Raw genomic sequence first — 23,175 nt, 5'->3', positions numbered from 1 at the left:
AAGAAAGAAAGAAAGAAAGAAAGAAAGAAAGAAAGAAAGAAAGAAAGAAAGAAAGAAAGAAAGAAAGAAAGAAAGAAAGAAAGAGGGAGGGGAAGTAGGGAGGGAGGGAGGAAGGAAGGAAGGAAGGAAGGAAGGAAGGGTCTGCTGTATCTGCCATCTCCCGCACACCCTCCTTCTCAAGGTGGTTTCACCAACATTCCACCCCAAAACATTTTATATCTCATTGACTAGAACTTAATCCCAGTACCACACCTTGCTGCTAAGGAGGCAAGAAAATGTGCTTCTTAAACTGAGCACACTGCAAGCCCCAATTCATTTACATTAGTAAGCAAGAAGAAGAGAATGAATATTGGTAGGCAGCTACCAATCTCGATTACAATTCCAGGGCTGAGAACAACATGAGTTCTGGATGAAAGATCTGGGTGGTTGAGCATTACAAAGTACTGGGGGACAAAGGACGTTAGTTGCTGTTGTTGCTTATTTCGTTTCGTTTTGGCTGGCTTTCATCTGGCTACTTTTGGGATGTTGCTCGTGTCACTTCACCTCTGTGAATTTCATCCGGGCTAATGTGGAGGGTGGGACTACTAGATCAACTGTGGTAAAAAGAATCTCAGGACAAGATACACTCTTTCACTTGACCATTCATTCATTCAACAAGAATCTACTGAGGCACCTTCTGTATGCCAAGTGCTGTCATAGGCAGATAATTCAGAGATTCACACAAACCCTGCTTCTGGGAGTTTGTACTCCACTGAAACAAGCCCAGGAAAACATCCATTATAAGAGATGGTGCTACATTCTATATTAAAGATAAGCACAAAGAAATTAGAGGCTGGAAAAGGAGCACCTAACACAGGCAGAGGGAGGGAGGGATCTTCAGATTGCTTAAAAGATGAACAGGGGCTTGTGGGTAGAGGAGGTTGGAAAGTACAAGAAGGAGATCGGCGTGTGAATAGGGATGAACCCATGAAAGAGCATATCACGTTCTGGAACTATTCTCCACCCAACACTGATCCTCAGGTAGAGACTCTGGTTTCTGAGCTTTTTCTTCTGACTTGTATTGTTTATTCTGCTCTTTTGAACTCAAGCAGATCTGGGATTGGATCCACCTCCTAACAATGTGAGCTCAGGCAAAGGGTTTCATCTCTCTGAGCTTCAATGACTCTGTCTGTAAATCCCCTCAGCCATTGGCGGTAAAGACTAAATGGGACCTCTGTATCAACATGCCTAGCATGATCCTAACACACCAGGAGCTTTCAATGCTCCCTCCCTTCCCCGATGGCTGCCCAGAAAGCCTAATTCCTTTCAGGGAACCGGAGAGACAAGACGGCGCAGGTAAAGGGCTTAAGGAGGGCAAGAGTGATTTCTGTGTTCGTGGTGTTTTTAAGTGCTAACTGGAACAGGAAAAAAGAATCAGATGAGAGAGAAACCATGATGCCTGCCAAGGAGTAGCCTGCATTGTTCACCCCTGGAAAAGCTGCTGGCATAGGGCTTTTAAAGCTGGGGAAAGGTCAACCCCTCACAAGAGAACAAACCACCAAACCGCATGATCGTGTGAGTTCCCTCCTGTAATTCCCATAACTCCCTGTGCTGGTTGCCTCCTCTGGAACATGGAAAGGTGATCCCTGCCCTGTCAGGGCTGTCTGGGCTGTGTGCTTGTGCTTGCAGGGCTTTGTGGATTGGAAAGCACAGGCAACCTAATGAAGAGGGTTGTTTCTGTCTGCTTAGCTCTGCCAGCCTGGCCTCCTGAGCTCCCATGCTGTTTGCTCAGCACTGCCCCTGTGTCTTCCTTCAGGTCCTCCTCTACCCACTGCTTCCCCTTCTTGATTTCACCTTCCAAATCCTCCCATCCTTGATAACTGCATTTCCAAGAAGCCCCTGCTGGTAATGTCGGTCTGCACTGGCCTCATGCCCTCAAGACGTCTTCAGACTAGACTCTGCACCATGAGAGTCGCTTTCTTTCTTCTGTTTTATTTTCTTTTTCTGTTGTATTCTTCTCACCTCTCTCAGCAAGGACCACCTGGTCTCCCACTTCCCCCATATTATCATTCTCAGAGGGCCTCCCCGCATCTGCTGTCACCCCCACCTGCTCCGAATATAGCCACACTTGCATGCCCCAGTCAAGGCCACTCCATCTGTGTGCACCACCCTGACAATTTCAGTTCCCCAAATGTGCCATGCTGTGGCTTTCCTTCCTCATCGTCCTCCTTCACGTCTCAGTTTAGATGTCACCTCCTTGATCCTCACCTCCAATCCCGCTCAGATGAGGTGCCACTGTTATGAGTTCCCTTGACACCCTGTGTCTCCCCCATGACTGTACTTATCCCTGCTGAAATCAACCAGTCTATGCCTTTCTCCGGCTCTTGCAAGAAACTGTATGTGAGCCAGGGCTTTTGTCTCCCATTCTTTAGAGAGAGATCCCCAGCACCCAGGACAGTGCCTCCCCAGGGCAGCTGCATGAATGGCCTACCATGGATTATCCTACTCTCTACTGCTTGACCCTGCACTGAACTCATAACAGATACACAACAGACATTAATATCAACCCATTTTGTCCACAAGCATTTATCCAGTGCCTACTATGTGTCAGGCCCTGGCTAGGTCCTGGGATAGAATGATAAATAAGACTAAAGTTCTTGCTCTCAAGAAGATTCCAGGCTAAAAGAGGCAAGAAACAACTGCAGTATATGGGATGAAGCCATGAGTAGAGTTACAACCTTATTGCTGTAGAAGTACAGGGAAGGAAGCTAAAACTTCATTTAGGAGTATCAAGGAAGGCTTCTCAGAGGAGGTGGCGGTGATGGGTTCTTTTAGAAAAGTAGTTTTCCAGGTTTAGAAAAGAGGACTGGGGTTGCCAAGGTAGAAGTAGCAGCATGTGCAAAGGTAGGAAAGGAAGAAAAGGACCACTGCATTAGGGGAAGGATGAGAAGCTCATGACATGGGGTAAGGAGTCCAAGAGGGGAGTGGAGGCCATGAGGCTGGGGATGAAAGCAGAGCCCAGCTGTAAGTCAGTGGGAAGCCAGGGAGATATCTGAGCACCTGAGTCATGTCTCCAAGTTTGAGTTTTAGAACATTGACTCTAAGCATGGTATAATCTCATTTCTTATCCTTCCTTCTCACAGACTCTCACCCACCATTCTGTCCTTCTTCCTACAGACCAGTAGTTCCCAAAGTGTGGCCCTAAACCAACAGCGTCACATCATAGGAAAACTTGTTAAAAATGCAAATTCTCCAGCCCCACTCCTGGCCCCGTGGAATCTGAAAGACCAGTGTGGGGCCAGCAATCTGTACTTTAACTAGCCCTCTAGGTGATGCCAATATACCTCAAGTTCAAGAACCACTGCGCCTGACAATCTATCTTCTAAGAAGGGAAAGGACAAAATAGCAATGTGCTTCCTTTAGCTCCAGAGTTCTCCAGAAACACACCCACTATGAAGCTCACCCATCATAGTGTACTTCTTCTTTCCTCCAATAAACTTTAAAGAGCACCTACTGCATGGAGACCAGAGGCAGAAGTGTTCTTCCCCAGTGCATTCCTTAATTCATCCACTGATATGTCTGTAGCCCATGCTAGGTATGTTTCACGCTTGACCTCAGACACACCTGATTTGAATCCCAGCTCCACAGTTCTTTGCCAAGAATGGAAACACAGTGGGACCAGCACTCCCATGGAGAACTGAGGAGAGCAGAGGGAATCGGTACCCAGTTCTGCCTGCAGGAGGCGGGCAGGTCTGGTGGGCCCCTCTCTAGGTGTCTATGGTTCCATCCCCCTGCACGGGGCTCCTGCAGATGGGGCTCCCAGCTGTGCAGGGAAGGGCATGGGGTGGGGGCACTCCCACAAGCACAGATGACATATGTTTCATATTATATGCACATTCTTTGTGGGAGCCCCAGTGAAAAATACACATGGCTAACCATCCCTTTCTCAGAAGGAGGGGCCCCAGGAAAGGGGATTTTGACTGCTGCCTTTATCAAGAGTCAGAAAGAGGGAACACTCTGAGTCTGTTAGAAAAACAAACTGTGTTTGGGCTTTTAATTTTAAGAATCAGGAGACGGTCTGGATGTCAGCGGACACCTTGAAGAGCCCACCTGGGTCTCAAGATAGTGGTGGAAAGTGCAAGAGATTTGGTATCTACCCAGCTCCCTGACTTCCTTGCTGTGTGGCATTAAGAGATCCACCAGGCTCGCTGGCCTTACATTTCCTCATCTCTAATCTGAGGATAAAAACATTTCAACTCATAGGGCAAGCATCATGGCATTTACAAGAGTGCTTTGTTAAGCATATTACAGACAAGGGACTCTTATCATTATTACATTTTAAAAATTCAGAGGGAAATAGTGATCGAAAAATTATCTAGCAGCATGATATATAAGGAAGAATGTGGATTTAAAGTCATACTGTGAACTAAATATAGATCTCACCTTCATCACTCACTAGCTGTGTGGCCTCAGGCAAGTTATTTGACTTATCTGAACCTGAGTTTCCTCATCTGCAAAACTGGGGTAGAAGTACCCCCCACCAACTAGGGTTGCTGCAAGGACTAACTCTGATACCCTCCAAATGTCCCTGGCTCGTACAAAGTACTGGATATAGGTGAGCACCTCAGCCCAGGGGTGCCCAGAGTAGCATGGTCCACACATCCAGATTTGGAGACACTCCAAGAGCCAGCTCTGCTCTGCACATCCCCTAGCTTGAGGGAAGAGGCTGCCTCCTCCCCCAACACTCCTCTGAAAGCTATTCTTCAGACTCACAGCTCTGGCAGCCTCCCCTCTGCCTCGATCAAGTTACAGATCCATTTGTTTTCCCCTCACAAAGCGTTGCAGTCTGTGAAGCATCTCCCCCTCCTCCTCCAGCCTGGCAAGCTGGGCCAAGAGTTCAGCTCCGGGTAGTACAGCCCCAGCACTTCTCATTAAGGCACACAGAAAATGTCACAGCTGGCCCCATGTTCATTCCCTTGTATGTGTCTTCATCAATTTCCAGGCCCCTGGAAGCAATTCCCAGAATCCACTTCTTTTCAGCTAAGTTCCCTAGAGGGGAGGGGGAGCTTCTTAAGCCCACTCTTAAGCAGGTGTTGGTGAGGGATCTGATTCAAGGCAGAGGGGGTGGGAACTAATATTTTTGGACCATCTCTCATGGACCAGTCTCTTTTTATCCATGTCTTTCAAATCTTAACATGAGCATCGCTTTTCTGGGGGCCGTTTCCCTGATTGTCCTACCCCCAGCCAAGACTCAGTGAAGTCCTGTGCTCTCCTAGCAAGCTGTGTTTCTTCTTGCAATACTTACATGTGCAAGCATATGTTTAATGTCTTCCTTCCCTTGTAAGCTTCATGGGGTTGTGGGGGTGGGGCACAATCAAGTCCATTTCATTCTCCAGTGTGTCTTCAGTGCCTGGCACCTACTCTGTGCCCAGGCACTACAGAAACACTGCAGAATGAACTACACAGTGCCTGACACGGAGTAGGTGCTTAATAGATAATGAATGAATGAATGAATGAATGAATGCACCAACCTCATGGCAATGCTGTGCAGTAAATAGTATTATTTCCTGGATTTTGCAGAGAAAGTAACTGTGACTCCAAAGGTGAAATGTCTTATCCAAGGTGATATAGCCAGTAAGTGGTTCAGGTAAGATCAAACCCAGGTTTTTACCAGGACTTACTGCACTTGATTTATACTATGATTGAGCTGGAAACAAAACAGTTTTTCAAAATAAAGAAGCTGAAAGTGTTTGCCCACAATTCTCTCTCCACCCCCAACCCAGCATGATTTGTACTCAGCAAGAGGATTCTAAGGGCTTTGTGTAGCCCACGCAAGGCAGAGGAAAGGGTACAGGGGCTGCCCTTGTCCCCCAGCTGCCAGAGACTGGATCCTCACATGGAGCCCCTCCCAGCTTGTCCCCACCAGGGCAGGACTTGGATAAAAAGTCTCAGGAGAACAAAGACCACATTTTCCCCTGTGAAGCAGAGAGGGCACTGCTGGGGAAACAATGGCCTTGCTGCGGATCAAAGGAGCTGGGCCTGTGCTGGGGACAAAAGCTGAGTCCCAGCTTGATAAGAATGACAACCTGCTCTTCCCTCCTTTTACAAAGGTCTTCAGAGAGTCCACCCCACCTTCCCAGCCTCACCTCCCAACTCCTCTCCCCTCCCCCACACAGCAGAGCTCCAGGAATGCAGGCTAATTGCTCTTCCCCCAGCGAGCCACGTTCTTTAACATGCTAGGCCTTTGCTTAAGTGTTTCGTCTGCCTACCATGAATTTTCCCTCTTTCCCCCTTAAGTGTACACTTACTCAGACTTCAATATTTTTGCTCAAAAATTGCCTCCCCTCTGCCTTCCCTGATCCTTTGACACCTACATGGATTGCATGCAGCTGTGCATTTGCTCAGAACCCAGCTCCTGCCTGGAGTTAGAGTACTGAATTATTACCACTACCTCCAATGCCAGCCTCTCCCTCCAGGTCGTGACCACATAGAGGCCAAGATAATTCCTTAACAATTTTGTAAATGCATTGCCAGACACAAGACAAGACTGATGGACAAAAAAAGTGTGTTAATGAATGTTGTAGAGTGAGCTCTCCTAAGCCCTGGAAATTCACTTGGGTGACATGTCTTCTGGATGAATCAAAACCTCCCTATCGCCTTACTTTAATTTGATTCAGTTAATATTTTTTAAGTGCCTACGATTTTGAGGACACTGCTAGGCACTTAGAATGGAATGATGAGCCAAAACAACACTCCTGCCCTCATGGAGTTACAGTCTAGTGGTTGGGGTCAGGTAGACAGACATTAATCAACTGCATAATTTAAAAATTATAAGGACTGTGAAAGGAATGCACAGGACAGGGCAATAAAAGAGGAGATTAGTTTATGCACCAATATTTGCTGAGAGTTCACCATATACTAGGTGGAGTTTGAGGCTCTGGCAGGGATGCATCCTTTTTGGAGCTAACCTGTCCTGGGCCAGGCTGGGAAGGTTTCCCAGAGGAAGTGATCGCTGAGCCATGATTTAAGGGATGAGTCACCATTAAGGAGGCAAGGGCAGAGGGTGGGAACAATATATATATAAACGTATGTTGTGATTGGTAATGAGATGGGGTTGCGTACAGGAAAAGATTACGTCACTAAAATGCCCACAGAGAACTTGATAGCAGAAGTTGGCAGAACAATCCAAAATGTATGAAGGTCAGATTCAAAGGCCCAGAGAGACTCTGTGACTTGCCCACTCCCATGCCTCCAGTAGATAGAGAGAAACAGAGTCCTAGCTCCAAATCACTGCCTCATAATGCCTTGCAACCTTAGATTATTTGGGAAGACCCTCTCTAACCTGAAAATAGGCCCCTGGGATTAAAGGGCAAAGTATCCCCAGGAAATGCCCTTCTGGAAGAAAGACCAGGTTCAACTTGGAATTTCCTATAAAGAGAATGTTACTTTACCATAGTGGAAATAAGAAGCAATGCCTTCTGATGTTGTGTTCATTTAGTAACTATTTACAGTTTGCAATGCACTTTCACGTAAATTTCTTCTCAGAGTAAGGGTCAAGCCCCAGGCTTTAGGGTCAATGAGACCGAGTTCTAATCAAAGTCTTCTTATTAACTGTGACTTTGGGCAAGTTATTTCACCACTCTGGGCCTGAGTTTCTTCATTTGTCACTTGGGACCAGTGGTCTTTCTGGCAAGGCTATGGCTAAAATGGTATATTAGTTTGCTAGGGCTGCCATAGCAAAGTATCACAGACCTGGGTGACTCAAACGTAAAAACTTTATGATCTCACAGTTCTCCAGGCTAGATGCTTGAGATCAAGATGTTGGCACTGTTGGCTTCTTCTGAGTCTTCTTCTCTCCTTGGCTCATAGATAGTCATCTTCTCCTGGTGACCTACATGGTCTTCCTTCTGTGTCCTCAGAGGGCACCAGTCATATTGGATTAGGGCCCACTCTAATGACCTCATTTTAAATACCTTTTTAAAGACTCTTTCTCCAAATACAGTCACATTCTAGGGTACTAGGAGTTAGGGCTTCAACATGTTTATTTGGGGGGGAACATAATGCCGCGCATAACAGATGGAATCAGATTTCTACATTTCTACACAGTGCCTGGTGCACAGCAGATACTGGATAGATGGAAGGTGGTACTGACATTGGCATTTCCAGGAGGGACTGTGGAACAGATGACCGCCAGTTCTGTCTCTTGTGCTGTAAAGGATAACTGGGGCCAGGCATGCTTGGTTCTAATCCTGCCTTGCTGCCTGGATTACCTTGGAAAGATCTTGATGCCTTCTCTTTAGTAGCAACAAAGGAGATGCACCCCATACTATCTGTTCTCCTTCCCTTCTCACATAGTTTTTTGGTAAGGCCCCAAGGCTTGCCACTCTAAGAGCAGGACAGGAAGGAGGCAAAGGTCCTGCCATTTCCAGTACCATTTACTCACAGAGGGCGCAGCTTGCTGCTGCGGTTTCTGAACATGTGAGTGGAAGCAACTTCAGAAAACATTCTGTTACCTTGCCTTTCCCCTACTGCCCTTCCCAGAAGGTAGGAGACAGCAGTTTTCCAGAGACAATCAGTTAAAATATTTTTGGACACAGAATACATAACTTAGGGAGACATCCTGGTAAGACACATTGTCCCCAGATTACCCACTGGCATCTTAGGCCAGATTCATTCATCTGGAAGCCTGCCCTGCCCTGGCATGCCCGGGACAGCTGATGCTCTAGGAGCAGGTGAACATGACCAGAATATCACCTTGGAGGTAATTTTCTCATTGTGCTGCTTATTCACTGAGATGTTAAAGAGGTTGTTGGTGTTGTGGGGTTTTTTTTTTTTTTTTAAAGACTATATCAGCACATCCTATTTGCAGCATGAACCCAGGCAGTTCCTAAAGACTGGCTTTAGTCTATTGTATTTGCTTCCTCTTTGAACCCAGTCAAATCAAGATAGTGAAGCCAAAAGAGATGAGTGAGCAGAGGACAGACGCTGAAATGGCACTTTGACACTGCAAAAAACAAATGAGTTTTGAAAAGGCAGTAATTGATCTTTAGGCCAGTGAGGCCTTATTTGGGGGGTGTTCTTTGTGCTCCACTCTGAGCCTCATATTTTGCATCGATTTTCAAAAGGACTCATGCTCATTGCAGAAAATTTGGAAAATAGAAAAATGCAAAGAAGCATTATATATACACACACACACACACATACACACGCATACACATACAATAGACTTAAGTCTGTCTTAAGATAATTATTAAGGTAATTGTTGTTAATGTTGGAATACGTTTTACTCCAGTCTCACTTCTTGTGAAGTTGAGATCATACCAGAGATAAAGTTTAATATCTCTGTTATTTTAATTAGCATTCTATCAAAGGCATTTCTTTTCAAGAAAAACTTTAATGTCCGTATAATATTCCAGTACACTGATGTACTACTGTGACCTAACCATTCTCTTGTTGTGGATATTTAGGTTGGTTCTGTTTCTCTTTTAAGGGATAGTTTCCTCTGATTTGTTGGGCTTTTATAAACAATGCTACCTTGGACATCTATCTATTTTTATCTACCTTTTTCTAAGAAAACATCACATCATTAATTTCACATGCTGCATTCTTAAAACAACTTTGAGAATTAGGTAGAATTTGCATGTAATAGATGAGGCTCACAGAAGCCACGTGATGAAAGTAGCTATTAAACTCCCAACTGAAAAAGAGCCCACTTTATTAGACCTCAAGCTCCATACTCTTTCTACCACTTTATGCTTTGTGTTAAAAGGTGAATGGTGGGAACGTGAACCATCCGAGAGTCGATCCCATTATGAAGAGATGGAGGGACTGGAAATTCTGCACCTGGAGGAGAAAACACTTGGAAGGCAAAGATGTCTTCTGGCATCAGCCAGGTGGACACACTGGTGAAAAAGCAAGCAGGCTTCTCCTGTGCTTTTAGAGGGCAGAACTATGACATCAATATGGCAATTAGAGATGATTGCCATTCACCATAAGAAGGAAGTATAAGGCTATGGATAAATACAGGAAGTTTGTCACATAACAGACTTGAATGTGAATCCCTGCTCCATTTCTTCCTGGTTGGGTGACATTGCCCAAGTCACCTGAGCTCTATAAGACTTGTTTTCTTTCAATTTAAACCATGTGAAGTTGATTAGAGGATTCGAAGCAATATGCATTGAGTATATAGGTCAGTATCTACTACAAGTTCAAAAAATGGTTACCATTACATTTAACACTAAATTATGACTGTCCAACCTTGGAATGGGCTACATTGAATATTCAAGTAGATGGGATACCCATCTGTCCAATATGTGGTGGAGGCAGACGGAAGTTGAACAAAGTGATCTCTAAGTCACATGATAGGTAAAAGGTGAGACAGAGTTAGGCATCCTGAGCAAAGGACCTTGCTCTATTACTTAGTAGCTGAGGCATAAGGACAAATAACTTACTTTTTCCAGGCCTTAGTGCCTGGCTCATAAAGTGGGGATAATAACAATACACTCCTTATGGGGCTATTAGAAGGGAGAAAAGAGATTGTGGCTATGTAAGCTCTCAATATAGCTGCAAAACTTTCTAACAATATCCATTAACTTTATGATTATTCTAAATCAATAATGTGATCGCTGTCTTGGGGATGCACATAGAAAATAAATCGTGCTTCTGATAAAACTGCTGCCATCCAGCCTCCAGGGCCCTTCACAGCAGTCACTGTATCATACAGTGTTGTTTAAAGAGAGAGCTGGCTAAGATGACCAGTGCATGCCTGGAGTTTGGAGGAGCTTAGGATGCTTCCTGTGGAACTGTCTTTCATCTCCCAGGAATGTCTGTAGTATTTACAGAGCAGACAGGGCCTCATCTCCACTACTGGGTCAGGGACTGTGAGGACCCTTCCCCAGCCTCCTCATCTCTGGGTGGAGGGCATGCACAGGTTTCGGACAGCTGACCCTCCGGGCTGGAATGCTGTGAGCTCAACCTGACACATCTTCCATCAATTTCCTTGGGAAAGAAAGATCCCAGAGAGGTAGCCTGCACTCATCCATCTGATCTCAGCCATCTTCGTGTCTTTATGGATTTATCTCTGTTGATTGTAACAAGTAACTGGTGCACTTCACTCAAATGCCCATTACATGAGGCCAGACATTCCTGATCCTCACTGCATAGGTTTCTATCCATCATTAAAGAATGGACAGGAATTGCATTCAGAGGAAGTGGTGGCTTGTAGCAGCTTCACCCCATAAATTCTGATTAGGTGCTTTCTTAGCCAACATGACCTCTCTCCCACTGAAGACTTGAGATTGTCTTCTTTAAAGCAGAATCGGACCACTGAAAACCCCAAAGTCAGATAAGCCTGATCATAAATACCAGTTCTCACATTTATTATGTGACATAAAGCAAGCTGTTTTGTGAATTAAATGAGATAGTGTACATTAGGGTCTTAGCCCACTGCCCAAGACATAGTGAACCCTCTATTAAAGTTATCTGGTACTCAGCTGTTGTGCTGTCTGCATGATTTTAGCCAAGTCACTTTGCTTTACTGAGACTAGGTTTCCTCATCTGGAAAAGAGGAGCATCTATAAAAGGTGGCTGAGAAGGAAGCAAGAGGTTTCACACTCAGAGCAGGCTGGGCTCATTTTCTACTTCTTTCACTTGGTAAACTATGTTTCCTTGTCACATTGTTTATTGGTTTAACATTTCAGACCTTTGGGTTCCTTATTTGTAAAATACAGATAATAATGCCCGTTTTTCAGGGTTGCTGTGAAAACTACAGACCGTGTCTGGAAAGGATCTAGCATGAAAAATAACTATGACATGATTTCTAATGGGTGACTGGCAGAGTGATTACCCCCTTAATTTTGAGTGACAGCAATTTAAATCCGGTGTCTGAAGCCATTGCCTCCTTCAAAGGGCAAAACAAGATGGTCGCCAACCAACCCAGCAGCAACAGGCACTGAAGGAGACACTGAGGATGCAGGTGATGCGCCGTGTCCATGAAATCAGAACCAGGCTCAAATGACCCAGGCAGCTGCTAAGTGCTTCTGTTGGGGAGATGAACACTCTCCCATCTGTCCCTCCCAGTGGCTCCCTGCCCTGCTTCAGGGGTTGAGGGCTCCCATAGAACTGAATTCATGAGATAGTCAAAATCAAATGGACTCTTGGTCTCTAGCTTTCATCTCCTCCTTAACCCCCACATTCACCTAGTCGTTCATCACCGAAAAGCGGCTATGTCATATGATGCCTTGCTCAAAGAGCACAGTGGATCCCTAATATCTCCCAAATAAAGTTCAGACTGAAAGCATAAAGTTAAGGTTTTCTGGAACATTCCACAACTTATCCTGATGAGAGCTCAGGGCATCGTAGAGTCAGAGGGCTCTGGACTAGGAGTCCAACACACCTAGCTCAAGCCTGGTCCATGCCACATAGTGTTTAATTTGTGTGGAGTAAATTTCCTGTAGGAAACAGTTAATATTCTTCAGGCACTACAAGTTAAGACACAGATTAGGTACTTCTTCATGTTATTTCAATTAATTCTCACAACAACCCCTCTGAAGGAAAGAGTCTTATTGTCTCTGTTTTGCCGGTGCGGGGACAGAGCTGAAGACCAAGCAACACAGGTAGCACCTCTGAGGTCTGTGGAGACCCCAAGACCACCTACCCAGAGGAGGTAGGACTCCCTCCTAACTGTGTGAGATATGAAGCTTTTGCCAACATCAACTTGGCTTGAGTATCGGTACTCTTTCTGGCTTCATCCTCCTTTCTTCTACATCTACAGCTAAGCTATAAAGATCAGCATGGTGCCTGGGATTAGTATGGATTCCAAAAAGCTTTGCAAAAATATTTTGGAGCCTGGACTCATCACCAGGTACCCATCACAAAGTAAAGAACAGGCAACCTCTACAAAGCCTCAACTAGAGCAGGTCTCTCCATTATACATAAGTTCCACTGCTTTTACCTTAGAGCACTCATACCTATTGGGAAGATGAAGCCTGTAGAATTCATGAGGGTAAGAATAATGCCTGATTTGCTCACCACTGCATCCTCAGTGTACCTGATTTATATTTATTGAATAAATAGAAGAATTAATAGGACTGTTTTACCTGGAAGACGTGTGTACGGTATAAATTGCAACAGGAAGGAGCATTTGAAAGAAGTCAGGTAGGTACACATTGGGGAAACTCAGACCCTGCTGACCAGGATTTGTTAAGTCCATACAGTGATAAGGAGACTAAGGTAAGGTTAGTTACAGGCTCCCAGGAGAGCAAAGTTCCACCTGAGTTCCACCTCCACCTCTGCCCCAACTCACATTGCATAACCTTGGGAGATGCCATCGCCTTCCTGGCTCACGTCTTCCTCACCTGAGATGCACGGAGCTGGGATCAGGCTCACAACACACTTCCAGAGCTGATATTTATGTTTCTCTATTGGCTAATACCTCTTGGCTAATCCTCTTCCTCCAACTTTTAAGGACATTTTAAAATAGCTGAAACTGTTCTAAATATTAGAATATTGAAGACAGCTACTGAGGGTATAATACATATTGACCAACCCCTGCCTCAGAATGATCCAAAAATGAACGTAATTCAAAAGGGAAGAGAAGTCCCAGATACTAGAGTTAGGTGGTTTAAATGCCATCAGAGGGATTTCCAGTGTCCTCTTGTGAGTGCATGCGTGAACTCTCTCTTTCTCTCCCTTTCTCTCTGACACACACACATACACAAACACACACACACCCACACACACTAATCTTACCACACCCATCTGGATCAAAAAAAGAAAACAAACAAACAGACCTAGATGGCGAGTTGGGAGAGGGATTTGCAGTTTATTATTCTATTCCCTTCTTTTCAGGTTTTTATTCATTCAAAGCCTTGATCAGCTGAGCGCTAAGCCTCACCTCATCAAAATCACCTGGAGTGCAGTTGCAGGCTGCAGTGAGCTATGATTGCACTACTGTGCTCCAGCCTGGGTGACAGAGCAAGACCCTGTCTCAAAAAAAAAAAAAAAAAAGTCACCTGGAGGAGTAATAACAAGTTCATTAAAATGCAGATTTCTAGGCTCCCCCAAAGATCTTCCAAATCAGATTTTTTACCCATTCCTCTTTGCCCCCACTTTTTTTTTTTTTGAGACAGAGTCTCACTCTTGTTGCCCAGGCTGGAGTGCAGTGGCACAGTCTCGGCTCACTGCCACCTCCGCCTCCCAGATTCAAGCAGTTCTCCTGCCTCAGCCTCCTGAGTAGCTGGGATTACAGGCATCCACCACCACGCCTGGCTAATTTTTGTGTTTTTAGTAGAGACGGGGTTTTGCCATGCTGGCCAGGCTTGTCTTGAACTCCTGACCTCAGGTGATCCACCTGCCTCGGCCTCCCAAAGTGCTGGGATTACAGGTGTGAGCCACCACACCCGGCCTCAGCCCCAACTTAAGCCTACTAAAGTTTTGAGATTATGTAAAATGCTTAGCACAGTTAAGAGACTGTTCACATATGCCAGACACCTTACCTAGTAGCTGGAAGCATATGAAATTGCCGATTGCCAATAGTCTATCATTTTTGACCTTCAAAAATGGCAATTTCATATGGCTCAACCTAATGCATTGGCTAGATCTCATCCCAACCTTCCAAGCAGCAGACATAGTTATTCCTAGTTTATGGTAAAGACCATGAGACTCCAAGGGGTTAAACATCTTGCTGAAGGGCACAGCTCTAATAAAAGGCGCAGATGGGATTCCAATGCAAGTCTCTTCTGCCTGCAGCCTTCGTTCCTCCCTCTGTGCCCCAACAATCCAGCACCACTCCTCAGGACAACTGCAAACACCGGACGGAAGTGCATCATTTTGGCCACAGTGTACCAGGTTGAAACACCACCTCTGACTCGAAACAGAGCCATGAGTTTGTCCCTTGAGGCTTGGGCTATGTGCACAAGTTTTCAGAACGCCTTGTTTCTTGTCAAAAATTAAACTGATGTTTTTCCTGGAATGGCTTTTGGAAGGGAGCATGATTGCTGATTAAATATGAAGTGGTTTGAAACCTAAGTGTCTCTCTGAATAACGTAATGTTTACTCCCCACAAGGAAGGCATGCCAAGGGGCTGTCTCATAGGGGTTATTTATGCGTCCAAGTCTCCAACAACCCCTCTGGAAACTGTTACTGTGATCCTCTTTGGGTTTGACACCCCCTGAGGGATCTGTGTCCTGAAGTGGCCTGAGGGCTGGAAGGGAGTGTCCTGTCCCCAGCACCACCAGCTCTGCTGATGAGCCCTGAGCTGGGTACACTGTACCTGCCCAGAGAGGCTAGAGACTTGCAGACACATTTCCCTGCTGCCTTAGCTCAGAATAGGGAACCCTAGCCTGTGAGGCTGCAGAAGGAATCCCGGAGGAGAGTGGAAGGAAGGAGAGCAGCGTTGTCTAGGAGGGCCTCCTATGTGACATCTGTCTTCTCGGATTCCTCAAAGACCCTCAGCGTGGTTGTCCTTGTTGTCATCTTATAAATGAGAAAACCAAGACCCATAAAAGTTAATTCTTTTCTCAAGTTCACACAGGATTTGAACCCAGGCCAGTCTGATTCCAAAGCCCCTCTTTATTTCAGGAAGCAAGGAGAGGCAGGAGGAAAGGGGCACTTATTTTATGCCAAGTACTATGCTAGGGGCTTCTCTCTCCATTATATTTTCTGTGCTTTCTGCTGCTCCTGGGAGGAAGGTATCATTATGCCCATTTCACAGGTAAGAAAACTGAGGTCCAGGGTATTGGAGCTTTTGCCCAAGGTCACTCAGGTAATAAATAGCAAAACCAGGCTATAGCCCAGGCTGATTTACATTTCCTACTCCTTCATGCTGACTCTTTAGTGATGAGTCCCACAGTCTGGGTCTCTTCCCAACCATGACACTTGACCTCAGTTTCCCTTTCTGGATCATGAAAAGACTGCAAGCATCTCCCAGGTTTATAAACCTAATAGAGCATAGGCCCATCAGTGCGATCACCCCATGTTGGAGAGACAACCTGGCTACTAATTAGATTATAAAATACTATTCAAGTTGCTGGCCCTCGAATTGTCTTTGCAGAGAAAACATATCTCAAGAGATATAAAAAGAATTAGCCTCATTCCCCAAGGAGAGATTGAGAGAGGGACTGGCAAGAAGCTTCCAGAATTCCTTGGAAAGTCCCTGAAATAGCTCATATGGCCACCTCGCTCAAGCAGAGCAGGATACATGTGGCAATTTGGGGCTGTCCTGAAGTGATTCTCGGCTCACTTAGAAGCTGAGCAATATTTTCTGCCCACCTGACTGTAGCAAGCCTACTCCCGGGTCATCACCCCCAATTTCGTCATCCTTTTCCATGCTCCCATATCAGCAAGAGTCAGGGCTTCATGAACCCCTTGAAAACATTCAGCTCTGGGGCCATGAGTCATAGCAGAGGCTACACTAGACTAACCCCCAGAAAGAAAAGGACTAATAAAGTGAAATTCTCAAAAAGAAAGGACAGTTACTAATTGGTCGTTGTTCTAGTATATGCCAGGTGCCTATTCAATAATCAAAATAACCCATAGTGCAGTACATTCTTTTACATAATAAGAAAAAATAACAATGAAAAGGATCATAAAGGCGATAAGAATAGTGATAACAGTAACCAACATTTGCAGAGTACTTTCTTTGTGTCAGTGTGCCAGTCTTTTTGCATGCATTAGGCTGATCCTTAAAACAACCGGATAAAATATTTATTATTACTGTTCCCTCTTCACCAATAACACCCTTGAAGCTCAGAGAGGTTGAGTAACTTATATCACACAGCAGGTAGCTGGCAGATTGAGAATATGAACCTAGGTCCGTTTGACCTGAAAACTTTGGCTCCTCGTCATTAAACCATGAGGCCTCCTGGAGAAACTGGATTCACAAGTGTTACCTTCATTGAAGCATTTATCCTCTCTGAACCTCAGTTTCCTTATTTGTAAAATGGAGTTGTGTGGGGAGCAAGGAAGATACTAGATCTAGTCATGTATTTGGTCAGTCATCCCACAACCACTGGGGCTCCTTTGGGGTATCAGGCACAGAACTGGGTTCTGGGGTTCAGGGGTTAAATGAAAATCTCCACTAACAAGTACAACAGGCACAGATGTGACTGATCAGAGTGCAGCATGCCGAGTGCCATCAGAGCATTTGTGCACTCCCGGAAGCACCAAATAAATGTTCTTAGTTATGACGGACCTTAAATAAATTTTATTGTTATCACTGCTATTCATTGAAACGTTAAAGGCATATGCCCTTCTGAGTCTCACTTCCTGGGGTTCTCCCACTAACTCCCGCATTTCCCAGATGGAAGCCTGGGTCAACTTGCGACACATTGGACTTTTGTTTTTAACCCTCCAGGACCTTATGGCCCGGAAAATCCCAAAGGTGACTCAGAGACTTTCAGGGAAAGTGATCAAAGTTGAGGCCCCTAAGGGCACTGGATTCTGCACTCTGCAGCTTCCCCTATCTCAGAGCGGAGCTGAATCCCCCCGGCCTCCTCACACCCTGGGGCAGCTGAAGGACAGGCTGCCCAACCCGCAGGAGAGGGCAGCCAGCTAGGGGGTCTCACTTCCCAGGTTCCATGTGTCCCTCAGCTCTGTGTTAATTGTGGGTCTCTGGGCAAGTCCCTCCAAGCTTTAGGGTCCCTGTCTGAAAAGTGGGAATAGAATTTCTGCCTCTGTTCCCCACAAAGCTGCTATAAAAAGTAAATGAGAAAGAGTATTATGCTGATATACGTATTAGATATTTCATTCATTCTCTATTTATCGAGCACACACTTTGTGTCACAAACTGTACAATTCCTAACATTTTCCATGTACTTATCCCATATGTAAAACTAAGTGTTTTGTGTATATGAGCTAATTTAATCCTCACAATACTATAGGTAGATATTATCTGTACCCCCATTTTACAGATGAGGTAACAGTTCATATAGAGACTAAGGATCTTGCTTAGGGCTACACAAGCACAGCTGATGAGTGACAAAGCAGGGAGCCTCGCTCTGGAGTCTGTACTCTTCACCTCTCCCTTCTCTAAGGGTGAGACATGGTTCCTGTCCTGCCCGCAGGGGGTTACCGTCTGGTAGGAAAGACAGAGTAAGCAATCATGGTATACGGTGCATGTTGTGTGATGGGGAGTGCAGGGGACCAGAGCCAGAGAAGGGGCTCACACCCAGCCCAGGGCAATTAAGGAAGACTTCTTGCACGAAGTCAGTACAGAGGAATGAAGTCGTCCTGAGCAAAGCACCAGTTGCAGGAGAGCTCTGGGCTGAGAAAGAGGCTGTTGCCTTTGAATAGTGGAGAGAAGTTGGAACACTGGGTGCAAGGGCAAAGATAGGCAGGGGCAGATCCTGCAGGACCTTGTAAGCTGTTGTCAGTCAGGGACCCAGCAGCAAAGAGATGGCATGCTCATCTGACTGGCTGAAGAAAAGTTTAGCAAAGGAACTTTGCACAAACTGTGGGCAGGGAAGGTGAGAAGTAATAATGGATGCTGCACTACTCCTGGGCTAGTAGCCATTACCGCCTTGAAGCCTGGAGAGACAAAAGGAGGAAGCGGCATAGGGAACACTATGGCAGGAGCTGTGGCCTCCAGGTAGAGGGAAGACCAGGCAAGAGGGAGGCGAAAGGTAAACGCTCTGACTGCTCTCCTCCTGCCCTCCTGTCTCTTGCTGGGCTTCACTGGCTGAACCCAACTTAAAATGCAAATGTGTGTGGGCCCAGGAATGCACTCTATACAGGTCAGAGTCTCGGGCACACAGCAGGGTGGGGAAGGGAGGACAAGGGACCTCTGCCAGCAGTCAGAAGATACCCTTACTTAGATGCTTATGTTTTATCCCAAGGACGGGAGGAGCCATCATAGTGATGCTATCAAATCTCTACTGTTTATTTTTTCTTTTTTTGAAACAGAGTCTTGCTCTATTGTCCAGGCTGGAGTGCAATAGTGCAATCTTGGCTCACTGCAACTTCTGCCTCCCGGGTTCAAGCGATTCTCCTGCCTCAGCCTCCCAAGTAGCTGGCACTACAGGTGCATGCCACCACATCCAGCTAATTTTTGTATTTTGAGTAGAGACAGAGTTTTGCCACGTTGGCCAGGCTGGTCTTGAACTCCTGGCCTCAAGTGATCTGCCTGCCTCAGCCTCCCAAAGTGCTGGCATTATAGGCATGGGCCACTGCACTCGGCCTCCACTTTAGAAGGATGACTCTGATCACAACAAGAGTGAAGGCAGGGGACCAGAGAAGAAGCTGGTACAGGTGTCCGGGTGGGAGAGGGTGTGGGCCTGAGCCACAGCAGGGAAATTTAAGCTAAAGAGACTTGGACATGTCATTGGGTAAGGCCTTACCAAATCTCAAGAAACTGCAAACCATCCCTCTTTCTCCTTCGCCATTGGCACTGTAACACACCCTTATACACACACACACGCACATACATATTACCACCACCAGCAACAACCCTCCGCTCTTTGGCCTGCCCTGGTGTTGTCACAGGCCATAGTCTCCTGTCTTCTGATTCTGATTCCACTCACACTTCAGCATCCTCATTGTAGCCGACACTGTGCCATTATCCATTCACACTATCTGCAGATCACAGATCTGGATACTATGTTCTCATCTGACAAATGAGTGACAAGAAGGACAGAAAAATCCAGAGACTCGGCCGGGCGCGGTGGCTCAAGCCTGTAATCCCAGCACTTTGGGAGGCCGAGACGGGCAGATCACGAAGTCAGGAGATTGAGACCATCCTGGCTAACATGGTGAAACCCCGTCTCTACTAAAAAATACAAAAAAAGTAGCCGGGCGATGCGGCAGGCGCCTGTAGTCCCAGCTACTTGGGAGGCTGAGGCAGGAGAATGGCGTAAACCCGGGAGGCGGAGCTTGCAGTGAGCTGAGATCCGGCCACTGCACTCCAGCCTGGGTGGCAGAGCTAGACTCCGTCTCAAAAAAAAAAGAAAAAGAAAAAGAAAAATCCAGAGACTCATCCAAGGCTCCCACAACAAGTGAGTGTGACATAGCCAGGATGTGAACCCATGTCTCACCCAAAGCACATCCTACTCTGACTGTGTGCAGAGGAAACCACCTCCTCTTTCCTTCCTTCCTTTTACTTTCCCCTCTTTCTTGCCATGAGACAGTGTGTCTTCGTCTTTGACCCCAGAAAGTTTTCCTTAGCAAGAAGCTTCCTCCCTGTACAGTACTCAACAGACAGAGTTGGTTGGGTACAAAGTCCTCTTCCCCCTGCCATAGAAAGCCTGGTGCATGGCTGGAGCCTCGCGGGCTGGCCATCCCCACAGCAGAAGTGCTGCTCCTCCCCTCCTCCTCCACAGAGGGCATTGCCTGCTCTGGAATGCGTCAGACTTCATAATGTGTTACGGCAATTTAGTCATATAATGACTTGTACTTGAAGAGCATTTACTTTATGCCAGGCATTATTTTAAGTGCTTTACATTTAATTGTTACAAAACCACATGTAGTGAGTCTATTCCCATTCTACAGATGAGAAAACTGAAGTGCAGAGAGTTAAAATAAATCACCCAAGGACACAAAGACAGTGAGCATCAGAACTGGATCAGAATTCAGGCAGGGTGGCTCCAGTATCTGTTGGCTTAACCTCCTCATATGCTTTTTGTCGGAACTGGAAAGCCCCAAAGCACATTCAATACTACCCCTCATTTTGAAAACAAAGAAAATAAGGCCCAGGGAGAAGAAGTAAGTGACTTGCCTGAGTCAGTGACAGAGCCTGGACTATAGCCCCTGACTCCCAGGCCAGTGCTCATCTCATCTCCTGACACTGCACCTCCCCAAGACTCTCTCCCCAAACTCTGCATGTCCTTGGCTGCAGACAGGCTGAGTTTCTCACTAACAGCTCAATTATACTGGAGTGAGCACTCCCCTCCAGGAAGCCAGTTTACGGGACATTAAAATCTCTTACTAATGACCTATATTCCTCACATCCAAACTGGAGCTTGGCCATGTACTCCAAGCAACTCCTTGCAGGAGTCGCAAGGCTTTTGGCTGGGGAATAACCAAAGCCAAATATTTCCAGAGGCAGGAAAACCCCTAGGGTCCCATTCCTCAGCTCCTCCTCAGCCCACAAGGAGGTTGTTCTAATGTCAGTGGAAGATATGTTCTTTTCTCTCTGAAGCCTTCAGGGATAATAACCTAGCGAGCCCGGCGCCACTATCACCTCCTCATCACCCCCACTCCACATCACCTCCTCACCACCTCCACTCCGTATCACCTCCTCACCACCTCCACTCCGTATCACCTCCTCACCACCCCACTCCATATCACCTCCTCACCACCTCCACTCCATATCACCTCCTCACCACCTCCACTCCATATCACCTCCTCGTCACCCCACTCCATATCATCTCCTCACCACCCCACTCCATATCACCTCCTCACCACCTCCACTCTGTATCACCTCCTCACCACCTCCACTCCGTATCACCTCCTCGTCGCCCCACTCCATATCACCTCCTCCTCGCCCCACTCCATATCACCTCCTCGTCACCCCACTCCATATCACCTCCTCCTCGTCACCCCACTCCATATCACCTCCTCCTCGTCACCCCACTCCATATCACCTCCTCCTCACCCCACTCCATATCACCTCCTCGTCACCCCCACTCCATATCACCTCCTCGTCGCCCCCACTCCATATCACCTCCTCATTGCCCCCACTCCATATCACCTCCTCGTCACCCCCACTCCATATTTATTGGACAGACGAAAAACTTTAGGATTGGAAATGTCTCTATTCAAACCCCTTGTTGAACCAATGGGGAAACTGAGGCCAGCAAGAAAGACTGAGCCAGTCTCCAAGGCACACAGGAGGGCCGACAATGGCCAGAGGCAAGGCTGGAACCCAGATCTGTCCACTCTGAATTCTAGTTCTTTCTACCACCCCTCACAGGGTCCTCCCAGCACCCTGTTTGTCTAGAGTACATAGTTGTTTTAAAAGTGTTTTGTGTAATTCTTAAAATCCCAAAGAGTTGTAGACAGCCTTTGTGGAAAATACAGAAAAAACAGTTTGGGGAATAATTTGTCTTGTTCTTCCCTTGCTTAATTTTTTGATCTCAGGATGACAAGGCCAGTGACCAATCTGTCCTCTTCCTTTCCCCCTGGGGGCTCGAAGTAGGTAAATCTATGGCATATCAATGAGTTCAGTGAACTGATGTTTGTGAAGTGCTTCAGCTGACACAGTGTTTTCATGTGACATTTTCAACAGCCCTGTGAGGTAAACACATGCCTATTGCAACGGAGGCCATGTGGCCTGCCATGTGGCCACTAGACATTGCAGTGAGGTCAACCGCAACACACACGAGCTGTGTGAGCTCAAAGTTACTTATCTTCTCTACTTTCCTCATTTATAAAATGGGTATTATACACACCTTGCAGAGACATTAGGCAGACTGAATAAGGTGAGGTGTCCCAGACTTTATAGCACTCAGTAAATGTTAGCAGACATTATCTCTGTACTGTCCTCTACCAGGGAGTACATTACAAAAAAAAAGTAGTTAACTCCTGGAGTTTGTTATCCCAATACAGGCAGAAAATATAAATTAGCATCAGAAAGGCTTTGATAGACTCCAGATGACAAAGCCACAGTGGGAGCTAGTATGCTCAGGACTGGCTCGGTACTCTGGTTAATCTAATCAGAGTGAAGCCAGGTCTTGTGTGGGAGCTAAAGGGAAGATGCAGTATTTTTTTCCTCTGGATAGACACCTGGAGAATGCAGGCCTGGCGCTGCTGGCCCATCCTGGTGCTATGTGGAAACTGAGACTGAAGCCAATACGGAAGAAAGGAGTCCTGAGAGAGGAAGAGAGAGCATGTAAGACTCCACCAGCCAGTCCCAGCCCAGGATCTTGAAACTGTATGAACTGATACATTCTTTTGCAGAGCAGGGGTGTGGGTTGTCTATCACTTGCTCTTGAAAGAGTCCCACTCGCCTCAGGGGCTGTTGAAGGAGCCAAAGAGATACTAGCCTGCTGGTTGAAGAGGGTTGGTGAGCAGTGAGAATGAGGTGCACAGGATCTTTCAGAAGGGCTGTGGAAATGTTCTATTTCTTCAACTGGATAGTGGGCATACCACATTTCTTTTCTTTTTTTTTTTTAAGACGGAGTCTTGCTCTGTCCCCCAGGCTGGAGTGCAGTGGTGCAATCTCGGTTCACTGCAAGCTCCGCCTCCCAGGTTCATGTCATTCTC

This window comes from Colobus angolensis, unplaced genomic scaffold, assembly GCF_000951035.1.
Source record: "Colobus angolensis palliatus isolate OR3802 unplaced genomic scaffold, Cang.pa_1.0 Scaffold102, whole genome shotgun sequence".
In the NCBI taxonomy this organism is placed as follows: Eukaryota; Metazoa; Chordata; class Mammalia; order Primates; family Cercopithecidae; genus Colobus; species Colobus angolensis.
This window is presented reverse-complemented; position numbering follows the sequence as displayed.